Source organism: Lissotriton helveticus, assembly GCF_964261635.1.
Source record: "Lissotriton helveticus chromosome 1_1 unlocalized genomic scaffold, aLisHel1.1 SUPER_1_unloc_84, whole genome shotgun sequence".
Classification (NCBI taxonomy): Eukaryota; Metazoa; Chordata; class Amphibia; order Caudata; family Salamandridae; genus Lissotriton; species Lissotriton helveticus.
This window is the reverse complement of record NW_027611730.1, coordinates 759023-771419: the sequence shown is the minus strand read 5'-3', so window position 1 is coordinate 771419 and position 12397 is coordinate 759023.

Genomic DNA, 12397 nt, shown 5'->3' with positions numbered 1-12397 from the left:
AAGAGCTTGACAGCAGCACCACTGGTTCAGCAAAGGAATCCCCTGTTGCATGCGATACTCCATTAAGGTGTCGGAGATTTAAGCGCGTTCCCTGGTGTGGTATAAAGCCTGATTGATCAGGATCAATCAATCAATCACAGCATTTATATAGCGCACTACTCACCCGGAGGGTCTCAAGGCGCTGGGGGGGGGGGGGGTCCGCTACTGCTCGAACAGCCAGGTCTTGAGCTGCTTCCTGAAGGCGAGGTGGTCCTGGGTCAGGCGGAGGTGGGTCGGGAGGGAGTTCCAAGTCTTGGCGGCCAGGTAGGAGAAGGACCTTCCCCCTCTGGTGGCTCTTCGGACGCAGGGGAAGGCGGCGAGGGCGTGGCCGGCCGATCGAAGCTGGCGTGTGGGAGCGTAGAAGTTGAGGCGGCTGTTGAGGTATCCGGGGCCTTGGTCGTGTAGGGCTTTGTGTGCGTGGGTGAGGAGACGGAAGGTGATTCTCTTGTTGACCGGGAGCCAGTGCAGGTCTCTCAGGTGTCCGGAGATGTGGCTGCGACGGGGGATGTCCAGGATGAGTGGTGCTGATGCAATTACTGTCTGCAGGCAGATCGCCAGGGCCTATGCAAGGACCTTAGTCTCAAAATTAGGCAGGGAGATAGGTCTATAAGACCCCCACTCAGTTGCTGGTTCGTCCTTTTTTGGGATGACCACCACCTCAGACGTTCTTTGGTCCTCTGGGAGACACCCTTATTTTCAGGCAGTCTTAAACCTCCTCCAAAGGCATTCCCTGATTTTATCCATCAGGAATTTATATAATTCTAAGGGGAGCTCATTAGGCCCCGTCGCTTGGCCTGTTTGCAAGGTTCTTATTGTCTTATTTATTTAGTCTACTGTCTGTTCTTGGTCTAGTGCGTCTCGGTCCTCATTCGTTGGCATTGGCGAGGTCAGGTCTTTCAGGAAGTATTTCCGTCCCCTTGTTGTCAGTGTCCTCAAGGATCCAGTACCGTCCTTTGTCTTGTCTCTCTAACCATGCAAGCAACTCATTGGCTTTATCACCGACATCATAGAGACAATGCTGGGTAGCCAGCGTATGAGTGCACGCTATTTTTCATTAGTGCGTAATGTGTGCTGCTTCAGTAGACGGTGTAATGGGGTAGAAACTGATTCCCCACATGCCAAGCACATTCCCTGCTCTGAGCCTCGCCATTCAATTTACGTTCCTTCTGCATTCCCCCAATCAAGGCTTGTGTCTGGCCTCGAATCACTGCCTTGAATTCATCCTGTAGCACGCAAGCTGATTCAACAGGCCGCCTTTTGTCCTTAAAATAGAAGTCTGCTCCATCTCTCATATGAGCTTTGAACGTCTTGTCTTTTAAATATCACGGATCAACCCTTGGGGGTAGCATGAAGGCCACAACCGGACCATCGAGTTGCACCTCCACCAGCGAATGGTCTGAGATCGACCCTGCTATGTGTGTAGTGGCGCTAAAATCATCTTTATGGACAGTCTGGGTGAAAAGATAGTCAGACTACCAGACATGCCAGACTACCATGTGCGGCAGACAGGTGCATCCGGTTCTGATATCCTCTTCCCCTCTAGGGGCATTTAGGAGTATCATGAATATAGTATACGTGCAGTTCTGGCACTCCAGTCACCCCAATGCGTGTATGCTCTGTCGTAAGCGTCTTACCCTTTCACAGGATGAGTCAATCATGTCTGGGTCTCTTTCCTGTTTCCTGACACTTGAATGGACTCGAGAGAGCAGTGACCCACCAGCAAGCTTTTGTCCTGGATGTAGTACTGCATTTAGTAGGGCACCCACTCTGTCTTTTCTTTGCAGTTGCATGAAGATCAGCAGTCCCAAGGTAGCAGTCACACCTGGCCTGTTGGTAAGTGCAGCCCCTCTGGAGGCCCAACCATCAGCAATTGAGCCCACACTGTGGCTGGCGTGTTCGACACTGGAGTAGTTGTCGTCCCTCATGGGCCTTTGACACAGAGTAGTCAGAAATTCAGCAGCTAAAAGCCCAACACAGGCTCTCCTGGAAGTCAGTAAATTCAGACCCAGTTGTGTTAGGAATTTGGCTAATGCAACCATGAATGGCCGGTTGGCAGCACACAAATGTCCAACTGGCCCTCAACAATCATGTTGTCGTAGAGTTTTATTTTCTGCCTTGAACTGTTGGGAGAGTCTTGGTGGGGGAGGGCAGGGGGGTTGTCCCTCAGATTAGCTGGCCCTGCTGGATGGCTTTCCGGCCCGCCCTACAGATACCGGGGATGTGTCAGACCTTGCTTCTTCCAGGACAGCCTTGTACTCCGGATGGATAGTCACCCTCCCTTCCCTTTCTTACCAGACAGGCAGGCTTCTAGGCAGACTTCTAGGCTCTTTAGGACAGGTACACAGCTTCTCCATTAAGTAATTCAGCCTGCAGGTGATGTCCCTTCAACTTAGATAGACTGTCAGGCTGACACCATCCCTGGTGTCACAGCAGGCACCTGAGTACTTTGTAGAGCACATTATTCCTTGGTTACAGAGGACTTTGAATGAGGATATAAAAGAGGGATAGATGGTCGCACTTGTATACACAACTGGCAGGCAGGAGATGCAGTTTACTCTGTCGCACTCGCACATTACATTTATGTTACGCACACCAACACCTTAAACACGCACTTGATGTTAACGAAACGTCTGGGCACAGGCATAGAAATGGAGCATTACATGGGTGTGTCAGTAGAAAGCCACTCCACTGACCATGATGCAAAGATCTCATCAGGCTATTGATCCTTACAACAGGGTGCATTGCCACCACCGCTCTAGCTGTTAAACCCATGACAGTCCTCTGCCATAAATGAGGGCACACTTAGTGTGACCCTCCAGGTCACAGGACCGGTCCAAGATCTCTCATAGTCACTTGTTAGAAGTTGCACAGTACTGGGGTGGCAGAAAAATTACACATATTTTTTTTTACTTTGTGGTAGATTTACCCCAGTAACGTGCAGTCACAAGTTTGATGCTATGAACTGGGTAGTTGCCACGAGGAACAGATTCTTCTGCCTGTCAAACCACATGCCATTCACTATTTCATAGTGTGTTTCTGCTTTTATTAACAAAGTGTTTTAAGCAGGTGGTATATATATGCATGTGGTTGGTTGGGGGGAGAATGGTGAAGCAAGGGAGGGAAGAGGAAAGCATTTTCTAACAGAGGGAAGAATTGTGTGTTTCCCCCAGTTAGTAAAAAAAACAGCATACGTCTTGGCTGCTTCTGCTGCACCCGGAGTCTTGTGCGTCTTTTCAGTCTAATTTTCCTGTCTGGAAAACAATGGTGTCCTGTTTTTCTGCACCCAGTAAATCCAGGAGCAGAAAAACCTAACAACTGATAATCAGGTGGAATAAAGTGAACACATGAAAGTACGCCTTAATTTCCTTTCCCTTGATTCATACTCTGGACCATAGTTGAGGGAATGGTCTAGGCATAGTCCTCGCAGCACACAACAGATTGGCCTCTGCCACACGCAAAAACTCAAAAGTCAGGCTACCAGATACAAGTAGGTGGTAACTCAGGACAGGGGTAAATGACTGTTGTCCGTGGAGGGGAAATTCCCGTACCAGAAATCTACATTAAAAATGAATTAATAGTATTCTTTTTTAAATATCTGTTTGGTACCAGTCCATATGACTTTAATTTCTGCCTTTGGGATTCTATGCTACAAGTCCATAGGGTACATGTATCCTTTGTGAACTTAATAAAATGTTGAAAATTCTACAAATCCTCACTCCTACATCCACGTACTTTCAGGCTACCATTCTACACTCTGCTCTGTCTGAAAAACAGCTCAACATTTTCAAAATTCTGCATTGATTTGGCTTGTAAATATTATTTTTTGAAATTTACATGTATTAACTATTTAATTTTAATACTATAGGTGATTGAAATTATGGACGAAGAAAGCAGGATTTAGCACCGGGCAACTGAATGTCAATGCCATAAGAAGGGTTATTTTGAAAAACTGAAGGACATCCAGCATTCTACGTTTAAACAATTTCCAAAATCTAGGTGTGGTGAGGAAGTGGGAGCTGAGGAAAGTACTATACCTGTAAGCCAAGTCTCTCATTTTGCATTTCATTAACCCAGAGCAAAGTCATATCTGTGCACAGAATAACGTTCATCTAAAGCGTCGTGTAATTCCAGAGAGGAAGCACACACTGCATAAAAGAAAGTTATAAGAAAAGGTTTCTTCTGCATACCATCAAAGAAAAGACACTGAAAGAAGACTCCGAAGCTGAAAATCACCTTTGTTCGACCACCGTTTTTAACCAGTTACGCAAGTTTGAGACTATCTGCCTCTGGATAGAACACCACGACCCACTCTGCTCACTCTTGCAAAAACCTTAAAAATTCACCACTTTATTGTGTCTATGACCATCTCAGATTGTTTCCTTTTTATTGTGTACTGTTCTGTAATTCTATGTAAATTGCCTCAACATTATCTGTTGTGCAGGATGATATGTTAAACTGTTAAATATAAAAATGGATTAAATGAGCACCATTGTGCTATATCTGATGTAAATAAAACCTCGTCTTCATAACTACAAACCTTAACCTTACACCAAACATAGAAAGGGTAAAAGGAAATGATGTTCTGTGACTGATGATCCACAAAAGTACTGTGCACGTTCTAACACCCTCAGTTACTGCCATTATGTCAGTGCAAAAAGGTGCTTATCAGTTTAATCATTAAATATCAGACTAACACCTTATTACTGCATTGCTAAGAACCTATACAAATAGATTTGAGAAAAACTTCAGTCACAAAATAAGTTGCTGCCGGATAGACTATAACCTAAAGACTATTATCTGCTAGAAACATTTCAACAGGTGTTATAGGGCTGCTTCCCCACATTTCTTGCTCAATTTAAGTGTTGAGAAGATTACACACAATTTCTTTTAGAGATCAATGCTGAACATTATCTAAACAAGCCCGACTCTAAAATCGGGTTCACTCTTACCGTGGCATATAAGCAAGAGAAAACTAAACATAGAGATATTAACTCTAGGTATACACCTTATAAAAACACGGGCTGTGAGAACAAATTCAGTGTTCAAGCCCGCCTCAATCAAGGCAAAATAACCGAAGTTGGGGAATAAAGATACCTGTGCCAAAAAAGATACAGGCATAAATCTCATCTCACAGAATTTGACAGAATGCACCCTGGGAAAAAACTCTCTCAGTGCTTTGTATGCCAAAAAAGTTTCCGGCGTAAATCTTATCTCACTGAGCATATGAGAATCCACACTGGGGAAAAACCTTATCAGTGCTCTGAATGCCAGAAAAGGTTTAGTGTCAAAGCGAGTCTATATCGACATGCATTAACCCACTCTGTGGAAAAACCTTACCAGTGCTCTGAATGCCCAAAAAGTTTCAGCCGTAAATCTTATTTCACTGAACATATGAGAGTCCACTCTGGGGAAAAACCTTATCAGTGCTCTGAATGCCAGGAAAGTTTTTGTAACAAACAAAGTCTTTCTCGACATGTAATAACCCACGCTGTGGAAAAACCTTATCAGTGCTCTGAATGCCAGAAATATTTCAGTGATCAAAGCACTCTCGCACGGCATACAAGAACCCACACTGGGGAAAAACCTTATCAGTGTACGGATTGCCAGAAATGTTTCATTGACAAAAACAGTCTCACTCGGCATAGAAGAACCCACACTGGGGATAAACCTTTTCAGTGCTCTGAATGCCAGAAATGTTTCAGTTACAAAATCAGACTCACTGAACATACAAGAATTCACTCTGGGGAAAACCCTTATCAGTGCTCTGAATGCCCAAAACATTTCAAAGTTAAATCACTTCTAACTGCACATTTGAGATTCCACACTGGAGAAAAACCTTATCAGTGCTCTAAATGCCAGGAAAGGTTTTATAACACACAAAGTCTTTCTCGACATGCAATAACCCATTCTGTGGAACAACCTTATCAGTGCTCTGAATGCCAGATATGTTACAGTGTAAAAAGTAGTCTCACACGGCATACAAAGATCCATGCTGGGGAAAACCGTTATCAGTGCACTGAATGCCACAAATGTTTCAGTGAAAAAAGCTGTCTCAATCGGCATACAAGAACCCACACTGGGGAAAAACCTTATCAGTGCCCTGAATGTCAGAAATGTTTCAGTGAAAAAAGCCATCTCATGCTGCATATGAAAACTCACACTGGGGAAAAACCTTATCAGTGTACGGATTGCCAGAAATGTTTCATTGACAAAAACAGTCTCACTCGGCATAGAAGAACCCACACTGGGGATAAACCTTTTCAGTGCTCTGAATGCCAAAAATGTTTCAGTTACAAAATCAGACTCACTGAACATACAAGAATTCACTCTGGGGAAAACCCTTATCAGTGCTCTGAATGCCCAAAACATTTCAAACTTAAATCACTTCTAACTGCACATTTGAGATTCCACACTGGAGAAAAACCTTATCAGTGCTCTAAATGCCAGGAAAGGTTTTATAACACACAAAGTCTTTCTCGACATACAATAACCCATTCTGTGGAACAACCTTATCAGTGCTCTGAATGCCAGATATGTTTCAGTGTAAAAAGTAGTCTCACACGGCATACAAAGATCCACGCTGGGGAAAAACGTTATCAGTGCACTGAATGCCACAAATGTTTCAGTGAAAAAAGCTGTCTCAATCGGCATACAAGAACCCACACTGGGGAAAAACCTTATCAGTGCTCTGAATGCCAGAAAAATTTCAGAGACAAAAGAAGTCTTTCTCAACATACAATAACCCACACTGGGGAAAAACCTTATCCATGCTCTGAATGTCAGAAATGTTTCAGAAACAAACTCAGTCTCACTCAACATATAAGAACCCACACTGGGGAAAAACCTTATCAGTGCTCTGAATGCCCAAAAGATTTCAGACTTAAATCACTTCTAACTGCACATTTGAGATTCCACACTGGGGAAAAACCTTATCAGTGCTCTGAATGCCAGAAATGTTTCAGTGACAAAAGAAGACTCACTAAACATACAAGGACCCACACTGGGGTAAAACGTTATCAGTGCATTGAATGCGACAAATGTTTCAGTGAAAAAAGCCGTCTCACTCAGCATATAAGAACCCACACTGGGGAAAAACCTTATCAGTGCTCTGAATGCCAGAAATGTTTCAGTGAAAAAAGCATTCTCACTCAGCACATAAGAATCCACACTGGGGAAAAGCCTTATCAGTGCTCCGAATGCCAAAAGTGTTTCAGCCGTAAATCTAATCTCACCGAACATGTGAGAATCCACACTGGGGAAAAAAATTATTAGTGCTTTCAATGTCAGAAAAGATTCAGAGGTAGAGATGGTTACAAGTGCAGCACTGGGGTCTCTCCTGAAAACAGGTGAGTAAATTGGAATTCGTTGTTCGGCTGATTTTAGGTGAATATTTTAAAGTTCCTAAACTCCACACTTAGAAGAATTTCCAAGTGAAACCAGTCAATGTTAGCCTAAGGAAGAAAAGTGAGTTATCGGCTTTTAGGTAAGTACTCAACTGGCAGAGTTAAGGTTCTGGGGATAGATTCAGGGGTCTCCCCGGGTCAGGTAGGTACAGTTGGTACACCCTCAGCGGCACAGGGTAGCCAGGTGCAGAGGTAGGTAGGCCCAATGTTATCCAATGAGAGGCAGGGGGCCTTCGGTTGATGGCTGCTGGCTAGCAGGCCATGCGGCTGTGAGAGCTATGCTCCTGGTCACTTGCTTAGGTCAAATGGGGAAGTAGGATAGGACAAAGGTTGCACTGCCAGGGACACTCAGGCGGCTGGGTGCAGGGTGCTTTTGAGCCGTCGAACGCTCAATGTTATTCAATGGAGATCTTCAAAAAGGGAACAATGGCTGCAGGCTCGGGGACGGAGGATCTTCTGGAGTGACCAGAACTTCGGGGGGTAAGTTGGGATTTTGGAGGGCTCATGGTGCAGGGGTGTCTTTGGATGTTGGGAAATCTTACCCTCTGGTGGTCGCAGTTGGAGAGGCCCCTGGTTCTGAGTCAGCAGGCGTTGTCCGGGCCATCGAGGAGGGTCCTTGGGCACTGGATTCCAGGTCAGAATCGCCAGGGGGACGTCCTCAGGGTCTTTGCCCACTCAGGCACGGGCCGGGCTCGGCGGGTGCAGAGGGGGCTGGATTAGCGGTTCCTGGCTGGCACCAGGGGTATTGCTGTTTGAGCAGAGCCACTGCTCCTGGGAGTCCCAGTCTCTAAGAGGGTCAAGGCAGGCAGGTCCTCCGGGGTACTTGGGGTTGCTGTCCACAGGAGATGCCGGGATTTAGCAGGAGCAGGTTCAAGGATCAACAGGCCTGTAGGACTGGGGCCAAGTCAGTTGGTACTGTCCTCTTGTTAGCACCTGCACGGCAGGTCTTCTTCTTCTTGGTCTTCTTTCTTGTTTCGAAATCGGGATCTGAGGAAGGAAGGTTCAGGGCGCCCCTAAATTCTACATTTAGGGTCATTACAGGTAGAGGAAGGGCGGGGACCAATAGGTCCCTGTCCTTGGGTGAGTACACCCCCTGTGGAAGGGGGGCAGGAGCCTATCTCTAACTGGGCAGGGCTCCCCATCCTCAAGATGGCCGGAGCCCGGAGTTGTGCTTCACCTCGCCTCTCCCACTTGAGGGGTGGAGTTGGCACAGGCTGACACACCCCTTTCCTCTCATAGGTTTTCCCGCCAGTCTTCCTGCCAGAGTGGGGGTCAGAACCGGTGGGGGACAGTTGCTGAGTACAGCGAGGAGGCCTAGCACCTCGCCCAGGATGTGCAGTGTTGCAGGCCCAGGAGAGCGGGGGCTTTCCACCCAGGGGTCCAGCAACATGTCTGCTTTGTGGCAGCCTAGGCAGACAAGACGTGGATTGTATGTTAGGTTTCAGGGGGCCCTCTGTAGTGCATTTTACATTAAATCCCACACTGGCATCAGTGTGGGTTTAATGTGCTGAGAAGTTTGATATCAAACTTGTCAGTCTTCCTCCAACCTTCAAAAATATCTCTACAATTGACTATATTTTCCTCTCACCGTTTTTAGGAAACAAACTAACTAGGATGGAAATCCCTTACCGTCACGAGAGTGACCACAACCCCTTAACGGTAACAATTGAATTGTTAGTGCCAGCCGCCGCAGAAATAACAGCTGCGGGGCACACAACGCAAGCTGAATTCCACACTTTAGTCAGGAAAATCAAAGGGGATTCATCAGGTTCTACCAAGGTGAGCACTTGGCTTATAGGAGAGACTCCAAATTTTAGGCATAGCTCTTCAACGGACTTACATCTTCGGTGGGACAGCGCAATTAGAAAATTGCAAATTCTCTTAACGGGAACTGAGGCCCAACAAAAGTCTTACGAGCTATGCCCGAAGCGGATGTATGACCCAGAGCTAACCACCAAAAGAAAAGCCCTCAGGAGGGATGTGCGTCTGCACAAATTGAATGGCCTACAATATGGCATTACTGCGCAAGTCCTTCAGAAAATCAGTATGTGCTGCGAAGAGATTAAAAGAACAAAAAGAGTGGATAAAAATATTCGCACTGTTACAGGGCAAGAACCTATCCCAGTTCTGGAATTATATGAACAAGCTCCGCTCGTCGAATCACAACAGAGGGAACGGAAGTCTGTGAAGAAGTCTGGGCCCAGCATGTAATTCAACTATACGGCAGAGTCACGTCGGACTTCGTGGCGACCGATTTAATAGATAATGTCGATCCAATTCTGACTGAACCCCATGAGCTAACCTCTGCAGCCGAAGTCTCCAAATTTCTGAAGGCAATGAAAAACGACGGGGCCCCCGGGCCTAGTGGCCTTCCAGCAGGGGTTTTTAAATGTGCGTTGGCAGAGTGGGCCGAACTTCTTGCCTCATTATTTAACAACGTGTTTATGACCCGCCAGCTACCAGACTCTTGGCTCGGCTCGATTTTATGCCCCATTTTTAAGAAAGAAAACCCTATGCTCCCAGCAAACTACCGACTTATTGCCTTACTAGATTTTGAGGCGAAGGCATATGCCCGGTGTCTTCTCAAGCTCTTAGAAGACTGGGTAGCAGAAAACAATATTCTACATACTTTCAAACAGGGTTTCGCTCCTCAGCATCCACCATAGACAACATCACAATTTTGGCTTTCGTGAGTCAGCAGGCGGCATACAAAAATCATCTTCCACTATATTGCTGCTTTATTGACTACAGCGCAGCCTTCGATAAAGTGTCTCGCGACATTCTATGGAGGAAACTGGACAAATCGGGATTCCACAGAACCTGCTAGGAGCCCTTATCTCCCTGCACAAGAACACCTGGGTGCGAATTAAAACTGGCCCCAAGACAGTCTCCAGAAAAATTGCCATCGGAGACGGTTTGAAGCAGGGCTGTGTTCTCGCCCCGCTTTTCTTCAATCTCTATACTGCCGATCTGGGAACATATGTGAAGAAAAGCAATTTACTCCCGCCAAAGCTGGGTCCTGCAAAACGGGATCTGCATATTTTACAATATGCTGACGATATTGTCATAATGGACCAGACAAAAAACGGGGCTCCAACGAGCATTAAGTAAGCTTCATACATATAATACGGCCAATGTGCTAAAAATAAACTAAGAAAAGACCAAGGTGATGATATTCGGCCGTTGTAAGAACAAGAGAAGTTTAAGGTGGCACATTGGGCCCGCAACGATCAACTCAACAGCAAAATACAATTACTTAGGAGTATGGTTCTGCGAGACCTCAAGATCAACAGCTCATTTAGCTGCCATGAAAAAAAGAGCATGTAATGTAATGTAATGTATGTATACTTGTAAAGCGCACTGTTACCTCGTTACGTGGCGTCCTGGCGCTGTATACAGCTGGGGAACCCGTCCTGGCTTTCCCTGTGAGAGGGCACCCCAAGGTGAAGCCAGGCATCTCCGGCGTTGCTAGGGCCGTTGTGGAGATTAAGCAAGCTATTGCCCAGAGTTGCAGAGTGGGGCCCATGGTTAGCGTAGGCACCTAAGTGAGAATTATCGAGTCCGCGGATATTGACCCAAGACACTGCCGCGTCGGGAATTGAACCCTGGTCCTGGGCCGACCTCTGCTTCAGGGTATGCCGCTTCTAACCAGGGAGCCACACTTCTCCACTTCTGCAATAACATACTCCCTGACTCGTTTGAATCAGTCTTTGAGCAGCCCCTCTGCAGAACCTATCTTGAAAGTGATCAAAGCCACACTACTCCCCGCCTTGAACTATGGACATCAGGCCTTTCCAGGTGGATGCTGTGTCTGCCTTGACCATGCCCAAGTTTCCATTTACAAAAAAATCTTTCATCGCCTGAAATTCATTCAGAGATCAAGACTACGTCTGGAGCTGGGACTACAAAGGCAGTCCATCTACTGCGAGGCAGATACATTGAAATATTTTATAAGGTCATCAAAAGCAGCAGATACCACCCTAAAATTCTGCCTAAAAGAGATCTTTACCAGCCCTAGAAACCCATGGAACCGTCAAACGACAAAGGCCATTAAATCATTAGAGATTGACAGCTCCCTGCTAATCTCAGACACAATTCCATACTCAGTGTGGAAAAAAGTCATAAATAAGCAGGCAAAACTAATTTCCCATCGGATGGACCTTCAGGCTTTAAACACACCAACTGTCCTGCTTCCCTTGAATGTCTCATACCAGCCTGGGGTACCGCAATTCTATCTACTGGAAAACCTGAACGCAGTGGCACGGAAGAACATATTGTCTATGCGCCTTCTAGGCCTGTGCTCTACGGCGTCCTACAGATGAGCTCCTTCAAAGGAGGGGGGCCTGCAGACTGTGCTCATATCACAAAGAATCATGGCCGCACCTACTGTGTTGTTGCCCCGCTATGGATGGCCCCAGAAGGCATTTATTAAAACCTTTATTTTTAAAATGGGGCACTAGGTCATGCTGTGAGGCGACGGCTCTGTGATTTACCTCCACAGATATTCAAGCGCTTGCCAGGGTTGGAAAGTTTGTGAGACTCTTGGCAAACTTCTTTTCACCCTCCTCGGCTCCTACGCTTCCTGCCCCCCCCCCCCAAAACGTATTACTGACTTTTTTCGTCCCCTTGTCTAGCACCAGGCCACTCAGTCTGCAAAGGCAGTGTGTGGGTGTCAGGGTGCAGGGCCCCTAAGGGTGGCACAAGAAGTGCTGCAGCCCTTAGGGGTCTTCTCTGGTCACAATGCCTAGGGTACCATTTACCAGGGGCTGACATGTGACCAGAGATGCCAATTGTGTTTCAGCTTCAATACAGTTTTAGGGAAGGAACACAGGCCCGGGACACCTGATTGGCAGAAGCCCAGGGCACACTCAGTCAAAGCACATCAGCAATTCAGCAAAAAGTGCGGGCATACCAATGCAAGAAAGATGGCGCTTTCTCACAATAAGCGACTCCAT